This window comes from Eufriesea mexicana, unplaced genomic scaffold, assembly GCF_001483705.2.
Source record: "Eufriesea mexicana isolate 0111107269 unplaced genomic scaffold, ASM148370v2 scaffold11044, whole genome shotgun sequence".
NCBI classification, from domain to species: Eukaryota; Metazoa; Arthropoda; class Insecta; order Hymenoptera; family Apidae; genus Eufriesea; species Eufriesea mexicana.
The window spans coordinates 165,609-176,410 of record NW_016918676.1 but is presented as its reverse complement, the minus strand read 5'-3'; positions in this window follow the sequence as shown (position 1 = coordinate 176,410).

The following is a 10,802-nucleotide window of genomic DNA, read 5'->3' as shown; positions in this document are numbered from 1 at the left end:
CATTAAAACGAAACTGAACGAAAATTATTTCGAGAAAAATTGCTTTATTACTAGAAACAAATTTGTCGTTCGGAGTTCAGGTATCTACGAACGGTCGATAATTCACACAAAAAGAAAATATCGACATACGATAGCTTAGCTATCATGTTATTAAATCAGCTCGTGTTTGGTCTTTAACTTGTCGACATAAAAATATTTTCGTTCAATTATCCTACATTTATGAAGTAAAAATCATTTTAAGTTCCAATAATAAAGACAAATCATTACTAACCATTCGAGATAATTGCCATTTTTGGTTCAAAAAATTCACTTTTTGATTTCAAGTTCATCCGATGGTCATAATATACCTGGTCGTTGAATTTGTCTTCATACGAACGATAATTCTAGTATTAAGTGAAAAATATGAATTGAGATGATCTTGACCTTTTATTGAAACAATTTTTTCAAATTTTTGTATAGCAATTTTGCCGAAAACTGATCAACATTTGTTTAAAACATTTTTTGTCAGATTACCGGAAGTGCGTGAAAAGTCGTGAAAAATATTACGTCGAACACACTGTATAGGAAAGACTGAAATAGCTGGATTATACTAACTATACAAAGGTGGCATAATAAATTGTCTTTTAATTGAAGAATGGATTGAAATCATTGACATATATTGTCACTAAAATAACTTATAAAATTAAATTTATGGTTAAAATTGAACAGATGTGTGTTATATCGTGGATAAATTTACCCTAGAAAGAAATCACTTTTAGGCCATGCTACTCGTTTATTAAAGATTTAATTTAATTTCTGTATTTAACTTTTAATTTGTAATTTAATTTAATTTCTTTATTTAATTTTTAATTTGTAATTTAATTTAAAGATTTAATTTAATTTTTAATTTTTAATTTAGTTTAAATATTTAATTATTTCTCTGATAAAATGAATGATACAATGTGTTTTAAATGAAGTAAATTTTGTACCTCTTTATCTGTAAAAATTCCATACTAGATTGTAATATTTTTGTATATACTATATCTATATTTGTATAATATTCTAACTTTTTGCTGCTACTATAAGAGTTTAAATCGTTATTTTACTATTGTGTTTAAATTTTATTAATTTGTACATATAATTTATTGTAATTCGGGTTTAATTTATTAAAAATTATAATCAACCTAGCCATGGATTTTGTTGATCAGCATAAATAATAGGCATTGAGATATTTTACTTACAATTAATACGAAATTAAATGAGCATTAATTATGCAATCAGATATCACAATTGATTTTAATAAATGTTATAATCGTTACAATGATATTTCATCCATAGAATTTATTAAAAATCTAAAAATGAAAAACTGGCCTATCGGCTCTGATCTACTCTACTGGAATATTTATTTCGATCTCTAAAATAACAAGATTACTCAAAAATCCAATTGCTGCAAAATTTCAGATAAATTGAACATCAGGAACCCGTGTCGCGTGTTAATTAAAGTTTAAAAATTTTAGCAATTTTATGTTAATCTGTCAGACGGTTTTATACTGTTACTGCAAATACTGCAACTACTTTTTTACATATTTTATTATAACCATATCGTAATCATGTTACATAATGTTGCGATTCAAATTAAAACATTCTATATATAAGAATTTGATTATTTACTCTTGTTATAAAATAATAGAAACAGCATTCTTTTTCTTTATATACTAACGTATATATTAGTGGACCTAAAGGCAGTACTGTCTATTGAGGAAATCTCAACACTTGAAATTTTACAACTCACATATAAACGTATACAAATGTAATCTCTATACATATTCGTCAGATCATCCTATAAAGATACAACAGCCCTGTTTTGATGCTTACTGATATTTAGGCGACAATTCTGTCCATGAATCCTCTAGATAATAAATCACACAGTATATTTCGAATCAACGTACGATTACTTACATTAGGATAAATTTTTTTGCAATCATGAATTATTTGCAAAATGTACTGTTCTTCTTCTTCATTTTTAGTTAATAAATCATTGTATTTTATTACAAGCTCAACACCATAAAATTTTTGCTAATTACAAGCCTTCCTTGCAAGCTACTTCTCTATGTTATGTAAACAGAAGTCCAATGTTGCTTGTATATTTTAAAGTTATTCTTGTACAGAATTATTTCATATATTTGACTGGGAATTTAATTTGCCAATATTTCGCCAAACTATCTGAAATTTTTTAAATAGTGGTATTTCCGGGTCAGATTTGAAAAATTTTGTTTCGAATACACTTCTGAAAATGATTTCATAAATATGTTGGTATACTGAACAAGGTAAATTCAATAAATCTCACCTAATCATCTGTTGTAACAGAACACAAGTGCCTTGTAATCGTTCCGTATTTGAAGTTATGTCACTGCAAGGGCTCATACTTTTTCTGTTAAATTTCTTGTTCGTTACCAGTACATTTCGGAATCACAGAAACAACCTTTCTATATTCTTATTTGTAATAATGTCAGTCAATCTATTTATTTGTTCTGTATTTACAATGGTAGATAAAATTTTACCATTCCAATAAATAGTTACATTTCTCGGAGAACATATTTAGAAAAATTCATGTAAGTTTATTAGATTAAAACGAATCTACGTTACACAAATTTACACAAATTTAGAGTCACAACAAATTACATCTTAATTACTTTTCTTGTTCTTTTTCTATTTTTGGTTGACTTGGTTCAGGTTCATTTGAAGCTGCAGATTTGTATGAAACGTCCCTAGTATTTTGTACGGTATCTTTTAGGACGTTACTCGACAAGGACGAATAATTCTTTCTTTCTCATCGCTTATATTCTTGACTTTATTAATATTTTATCTGTACTTGTCATATTAAATTCTATCCGTCCATTTTTTCTTTAATTTATAATAGATTATTTATGCTCACCTATCGTAATCATGTTAAACGATCTACTACGAGTAACGAAAAGGTTATTCCATGAATTGAGAAATTCCTTTTTTTCCTTTCCTAGTAAAGTTCACTTTGTCACGTCCTGAATTTGTGCAAAACGCATTAATGTTTGTGTAAATTTAACAGGTTTTCGGTGCTATAAAGTGCGTCTTCTACAGGTATACATGCCTTGTACTCAAACACTTCTACTTCTTTCATCACGAGTGCAACACTTGGACGAAGTTGCAATTTTATTTTACACAGGTTATAACGCGTAATACTTGCCCACTGCTTGATAATTTTGAACCAACAATTCGGCTTTCATCGCGTACAAACACAGTTTCATTATCTTCATAAAACTTCTCCATACAAAAATCACCGTCTCAAAACTAATACGAAGAATTAACTGTTGTTATTAATAGTAGACATATTATCAGAACAGAGAAGTTAATAGTGACTTTAGAAGGTACGGTATAAAACGCAGCCCTCAAATTGTTACATTTTCACAATTTCTGCATAAAAAATACAGAAATGAGAAACTCATGGAGCAGGTAAAAGTTTTAGATAAAGATTATATGTATGTAAGTCAATTATCAAAAATTATAATTATTTTCATTAACAAAACTCTCCTGGCTATATTTAATTCAATTTTAATAAAAAAATTAATAACCATTTTAAATTAATGAGCAAGCAGGATGTGGGTCCGTTATTTGGATACGTATATCTAAAATTTAATGAGTTAGTACCAATGTTTCTTTTTTAATATCTCGGAAAATAAGGACGACGGTCAATTTTTTCAAAGGAAAAAATCTGACAGTTTATTTTAGTCGGCACGTTTGAAGGTCATTCCAAGAAGGTATTTTCAAGAATTGGTGAGAATAAATGGGCAAAGGTGCGGATGCTAAAGTGAGCACTGTAATACGTATAAAGTACAATACTGTTCACTTTAGCGTCTGCAGTCGAGACTCGGAACCGGTCATTTATATGGGCAAGTGACTTCCAGGAATTCAGTTGAAAGAAGGAGAAGGGACAAATGTGTGCACCCGAAACAGTCGAAAAAGGTCAGTGACAATTTTCATCCGGCAGTTTACCTCAGTCCGTAAGTTTGAAACTCTCTCCGAGTTTCCATTTCCAGGAATTGCTGAAAATCGCAAGGGACGCTAAAGCCGGCATTACTGTAATTCTATAAACGTAATATTTTCCTAAACGTATGAATCATAATTCATACACGCTGTAATTTATTCAACGTTTAACTGCTAAAAGTTTCTTCGAACTACGCAGTCATTTGATTAGAGTGCTTGTGCACGTTGAATCGTATAATTCTTCTCGTATTATCAGTCACACCGTCATATGCGAGACGAACAATACCACGTAAACCCATTAACGAATATGCGCGTCGAAGAGCAATAACCTGTTCGCCTTAATGCCAGCCGATGCGTGGTCGATTTGTTAATCTAGTCGCTGAAAATTGCTTCGATTTGCATTCCCCATTGAACACATAGTGGTCCTCTATTATTTGTTACCGAATTGTGGTATATTTCATAAACTAACGAATAATTTCCTGCGGTTTGGTTTATTCGATTGGTATTGATTAGAATTACGGTATCAGCGTGCATGGTTAAAATGTCATATAGTGAAATAGGTTAATTATAGTTGATTTGAACAATATGGCAAGGCTGTAAAATCAATTGAAGGAAAAGGATTAAATGTTCCGACTTGCGAAAGAACGACTTAAGATATCTTTGAAACATGAGAAGAGATCGAGCGTCAATCAATACCGTAAGATTTGAAATGGTTATTCCTTGTCTAGGTATTACGAAAAATTTAAATTCTTTCAAGTGTCCATGAAATATGGATCAAAATTTGTTATTAATTTTTATTTAATAATTTTTAAATAAAATAATTTAAAAAATAATAATTATTTGAAGTTAAAAGTTAATTAACAATCTTTTCCGTTTCACTGCTTGACGCTAAATATTTATTACGAAAAACTAGGACATCGCTAGATATAGTAACCTACAATCTCGTGATACGTTTGCATCAAGTGTGCATTGTAGCACTTCTGCAAAAATATGAAATTTAAAATATGAAATATGAAATTGAAAATATATCGAATGTTAAACGAGGTTGTAAAATCATTCGAACTTTAATTCGACTTTCGAATTAAAGAAACTTAGGATACTTCGTCGAAATGCAGAGCTTGAGCTGTAATTAATGCAATACCGTTGTCGATTTAAAATGGATTTTTCCGTTGTTCTGTATTGCTTACAATGGTTTACGAAAATTTACGAAAATACTAAATTGGTATTTAATTGCTTCGATAACGAACTAAGTTGAAATTTAAAGTTAATTAACAGTTCTTTGTGGTTCACTACTTACCGTTAAATAGCTAAAGCTAAGTAGAAACTGTAAATGATCCTGAGTATCGGCGTTATCTTACGATCTGATGAAATAATTATTGTTCGAGTATATGTGCAAAATGTAAATATTTTGCAAATAAAATGAGATTAAATACTCTACAATTTTTATATCATATTTTTAAGACAATTGGACATTTGCAATACATGTTTCTCCTTATGCCTTTTATTATCCTGATGAGAATAACTCAATGAAAAATTTTTTCTTCGAATTATTTTGTTTTTTATTTTCAAAATGAATTTTACAACATATTTTTACAGTAGATCTTCATTTATGCAAAAGTATAGAATTATCTGTGACAATAACGATGTAACATACCCTTAAACGAAGATTAAATATTAAATTATTTTCATTGTGATCTCTTTATTACTATTTTTCCTTCACCCGATAACATTCGCTTGAAAAATAAATAGTAATTGCTGTTATCGATAGTTGAAATTTTGTTAAAAATAACTATACACGAATTTCTGCTTTACCGAAAAGAGTGTACTACTTCTTTCTCTGAATTATCACTTGTATACATTTCCAACAAATAAAGGGGTCTTAAGGGTATTGGGTAAGAGACAAATTTATTACTACCGTACTTGGCTTATTCTACCGCAAGTACAAGTAGATAAAGATTATTCAAGCTGGAACCGTTACTTGTTCTTACGAATTCGGAGATTAATGTTCAAATACACTTCTAAAACGAATATATAGGGCGATAAATAGTCTACAGATGTACATGCACATGTGTATTTTCGAAATTTACCAAGAAAGGAGGATCGTAGAAAACGAAAAGTTTTGGTCTTGGCAGTCAATGAAAAGTTTGTACAGAAAATGTTGTTACGTTCTCAGAGCTGGAAGCATATGATTCTCGAAGTCATAAGAATATTATAAAAAAATTCGTGTAATCTTTGAAATATCTCCGTCTAATACCTACCTAACTTATGAATTTCATCTTTATTTTCCTCGGATGACGATTCATTCGTAAAATAATCATTTGAAAATTATGAAAGTAAAATTTATAAAAACATACCGTGCAAAAATTTTCTATTATCACCCTGTCTCAAAGCTGCTCGATTTGTATTACCCTTTTTCACTTTAACGAGACTATTAAAACATACCTTCACTATTTCAATGCTTCTCGTTGTAGAGTATTACGCGATCAATTTTAAAAATTTCAAAATCTTTTAAAATTGTATCACTTCAGATAAATAAATCGTGAAAGAAGATTATTAAAACAATTATTGAATTATATAACTAAGTTGAAGAAACTTTTAGATGAAGAATTTTTAGTGTACAGGACAGAAAACTCTAATAATTCCAATAATATACAAAATCTGAGAAAATGACATGTCAAAACTAACACTACGAGATTTTACACCTTTGAGTCGATATAAATGTCAAATAATGTGAAAAAAAGTTTCAATAAAAGTAGAAATGAAGAAACCTAAAATAATATAATATAATTTTTCAAGATAAATTTTTGTTTCATTTTTCTTTTCATTGCATTATAGTATATTCGTTGTGGAAATGAAAAGTATTAAAAGATTCGATCTTTCATTCCAGTAATATCTCATTCTATATTCCAGTAATATTTTAATTTATTTTATAGATAAATGTTCTATCATTTTGCAGTTCTGTATAGAATAAGTAATTCGATATGGGGGAAGATGGAAGGAATTATCTATTAACGTCAGAAATATATTGTTATTCACTGAAGAATAATGGAAAACCGTTAGTACCAAGAGAGACCTACTTTTAATGACTAAACTCTTTTATACTTTGAATATGATAGTCAGGCAAGATCTGAAACTGGTAAACCTTCGACAAAAATTATTAATGATTAATGAAAGAAAAATATTAGTTATATACACATATATATCAAGCTTCAATTACCTCAAGGTTATTTCAAATGTGTATACTGAACTTGTTTCTTTCTGTACTTTCTTAAATACCAAAACTAAAATATGACGTTCCATTTAAAAAGCACGAACTAACTTTGGAATAATCTTGAAAAATAAAGTTACAAATACAAGATTATAGTTCAATAAAAAATAAGTTAAAAGATATACAAGAAATATTTGTAATGGACGAAGTATAGCTCCTACTGTGATAAGGTTTAGCCACGTTTGGTTTCGATCAATAACTTTGGAATAAAAAATCAGTGTTATATATGGTCAAATAGTGTTTGTTGGTGTAAAAAAGACCAGGTTATCGTACTTGCTATACTTATCAACTAATGGAATCTCTCACCGGACTCTGCAACGAATATTTCACGAAGGAGGACTATAATCTTATGAAATGTAACATGTTCAAGCACTTTATCCAAACGCCGTGGTGCGCTGGTGTCATTCGTCGAACTTTTTGCTGTTGGATGTAACATAAATTGCAACGTAAAACGCGTTTTCAAAAAAGTTTACTATTTGTAAATGAAAATAGTTATTCAGCCAATGACTTGCTGAATCCATAAAATTCAGAAGATAAAAATTATAGAAATTTTTATGTTACGCTATAAAGATTTGATCGAAGATGCTTTGATATTAGAAATTTGATTCCAAATCTAGCTTTATTTACAGGTACTTCGAAATTATTTTAATAAGTCACCTTTGGTTACTTTACAATAATACACAGTAATATTTCGCAGTGAAACATTATATAGTCTAAGAAATTTTAACATTTCCTACAATCAATCTGGAAGTAGTAATATTATTGCAATCTGACGATTGGAATGTTGCATCGGTGAAAACAGGGTGAAGGGATCAGTTCTACCAATAAGGGAACCGTTTTACTCTACTTCTGCCATGATGTTAGAATGGTTGGGCTGGTGGGGATTCGGTCCTACAAGTTTCTCAGATGACTTCTTTCATACAACGCAGAGTAGTTCTATCTCCATTTTAAGGACATCCCCGCTACTAGCTAAGACAATTCAAAAAGTGTTTACTGCAAGCCTGTCTCTATCTATCATCAACACCAGAGTTTTAACGAGGTTGGCGTCATAGAGGACTCAGCACTAGCGGGACAAAACTCCGTACCTGTGTCAGACGCTTTTATCTACAATACCACACTTGAAGATTCGATTACCCAAAAATAAGTGGTTACATATATAGTGGTGTTCTCTCTTGTACTACCATTCTCGATTCTCCTTTTTTCTCGAGCTATTTGAAACACACAGCAAGCCTCAGTGCTGTAGAAAAACGAGGCATGGCATCAGTGTAGCTACGACCAAAATATTCTATATCGAGTGCGTGTGCCTTTGTATGATATTATTCTGTCTGTGAGAACGTAGTTAACCCTCGAATAGCTGATCGTAAATGAGCGACACGATGAGCCTCACTTTTAACCCATATCTAAATTTTTACTATACTTGTTTTACACCAAACTTTTCTGTGCAGGATATTATTTAATAATTTTTTTTTTTTGTAATATCGGGAGGAAAGTATTGTGAGAGGTTTGTGCGTGTAAGGATAAGAACGCAAAGCCAAGGTTTACCGATAATAAGTTTAATTAAACTAAACAGGAATAGTCACACTCTTTTCACTCGTCTTGCGTTCTTCCCTCGTTATACTCTCCACATTCTCCTCGCTCTCGCTACCTGCTCGCATATACGCATGCCTTCACTCCATTGCGCACCTTCCTTTGTATTCCCTACTTCCACTCGCATGCTATCCTTCGTCTTTCTCACTCTCTTTTTCCAACCAACCTCACAAGTAATTTGTTTAAAAAATATAAAATTTTATAAATATTGCGAGAGAAATCTTTATTTGGATGGCGTCATCCTGCACTGGGATCTATCTTTGCTTCGAGGAATCATCCAGTTTATCAATTTTCCTCGAAGCTAGATTGAATGACGGAATAGGCTGGTGTCACAGAGCCTATAAAAACCTTGCCAAAAGGTCGAAGAAGACACACACACTTTTTTAGCAGTTCACCGGATGCACCACGCATCATAAATCTCGAACCTCCGTTTATTTTATACCATCAAGAAATACAAAATATAATCAAGATCAAAAGTTCCTTTTGATTTATTAACCCGATCTTATCACGATATACTATTTATTTATTTAGACTGGGTATATACAACCTCATTATGTTTTATTGCATGGTTTCCTACATATAAATCGTGAACATTTGACATATTTCATACTATACTTGTGAAAATTGTGAAAAGTCATGAAATGAAGACATATTTGATCGATTGTTTCTTTTCGCTGTTACTTCGAATACTGCTAGCTGGATTTACTACGTTTCAACTCTCCATGTAGATAGTCGTTTACGTTACAGTAATAAGAGTTGGGGTTGCAGACGTTACCAGTTTTTCGTTACACTCAAATTTCGGGTCAACGATGATCCTGTGTCGGCTAGGCGAAGGTTAACGGCTGATATTCCCAATATAAGCACGTATTCAATTCGACTATATCTTATTCCATGAGAAGAAATTATTTTTTTATCTCTGTACTCGACGTACATAATTGTAAATACAGTTTAATAAAGTCTATTATTTTCATTTTCAAGCACGTTTTTCGTTCGAAATTCTATGCTAGAATTAAGTGTCATTAACATTATGGGAATTTTTTATTAATTCAGATCAAAAGAATCGGTTTTCTTTTTTCGTATTTTCTGAAAGAATGTGCATTCGAAGATATGTGTACAAAGGCATTTGATGAAATTTGTTAATTAGCGAAATTATAGGCGTTCAAGATATAATGACTTTATTCTGGGTACTCGTAGTTACTACACTTCAAATTCTACTGTTTTTATTTATACTTTAATTGTTTCGTTATTTGCAAAAATTGTGTATTAGTTGGTTCTGAAATAACAGATCGATTAAGTCGAATTTATTGTGCATTTTTGGATTTCACAATCCCTTGTTGATTAATTTATTAACATAGATGGCACTTATCATAATTTATCAATCAATCTCAGCATAGGAGGTGTTACATCAAACTGAAGATTTCAGATTGGAGCGAATTTTCCTTAATCGAATGAACAATTATTAGAATATAGGCTGTATCACGTATGTATGTACTTACATTAAAAAGTTGAAGCTCAACTTAAGTCAGAAAATTGGACATGTAAATATATTTGGATTCAAAGAGTGTTATAGCACTGACATTCACGAATGAATAATTATAGATAAATATAAAATTATGAGTGAAATATTCGAGCATTGTACATGCGCTGTCCTTAACATAACATACTCATGTTAAATTAAATTATGTAAAACAATAATTCTGTATATTGACCAAAAGTAGACTCAAGATTAGTAATATTAGAAAATAATTGTAATATGTACAATACATTTATTAGGATCGTGCATCATTGGTGAATTACAAAAATAATCGAAAGCAATGTATAATATTAGTAGAAAATGCCATTAATTTGAAAACAACCTATTTCATTTTTCGTTATTTATGACAGGTTTATGATGGTTTTGCATTGAATTCACCAGCGCCGCCTTAATTGGCATTTACAAATGAATGTA